Source organism: Penaeus monodon, chromosome 27, assembly GCF_015228065.2.
Source record: "Penaeus monodon isolate SGIC_2016 chromosome 27, NSTDA_Pmon_1, whole genome shotgun sequence".
Lineage (NCBI taxonomy): Eukaryota > Metazoa > Arthropoda > Malacostraca > Decapoda > Penaeidae > Penaeus > Penaeus monodon.
Window position 1 is genome coordinate 31,197,944 of NC_051412.1, and position 485 is coordinate 31,198,428.

The 485-nt window shown below is 44.1% G+C and overlaps 1 protein-coding gene across 1 annotated transcript in view; it reads left to right on the top strand.

Annotated features, from left to right (window-relative positions):
- Nucleotides 1-485, top strand: part of LOC119590494 — a 12,920-nt gene that overhangs the window by 12,346 nt on the left and 89 nt on the right. The gene's annotated exons all lie outside the window — the stretch shown is intronic.

The following is a 485-nucleotide window of genomic DNA, read 5'->3' on the forward strand; positions in this document are numbered from 1 at the left end:
GATTCAGGAAAACTACCGATTAACAGACAGGGGACAACAGCGCAACTCAGTAATACCTGGTTAGACGGATAAGACAACTGGAAGATAATGAACACGAGATTACGAAAGAATGTCACAAATGCTAGAATACTGATTAGCTGGTGCATCGAAAACAGACGACGAAAATCATGTCGCGCATGCAAGCATTGTCATTCTGGGGAAGGAGGGGGGAGGTGTAAGAAAGAAGGAGAGAGGTGTAAAGAAGGAGAGAGGTATAAGGAAGGAGTCAGGTGTAAGGAAAAGAGGAGATCTGTTTACGACTGATAAAAGACCACCCCTTTTCGGGTATGTCTTGAAATGTATATTACCATGTCGAAGAACGTAGATCATGACGGAAAGCTTATAACGGACCATCCCCTTGCCCTGGGCCTCTGAAACACCCACCCTGACAACGTATCTTTATAGGAAGGCAAATCAATAGACCTACTTGAGACTAATAACAGCGA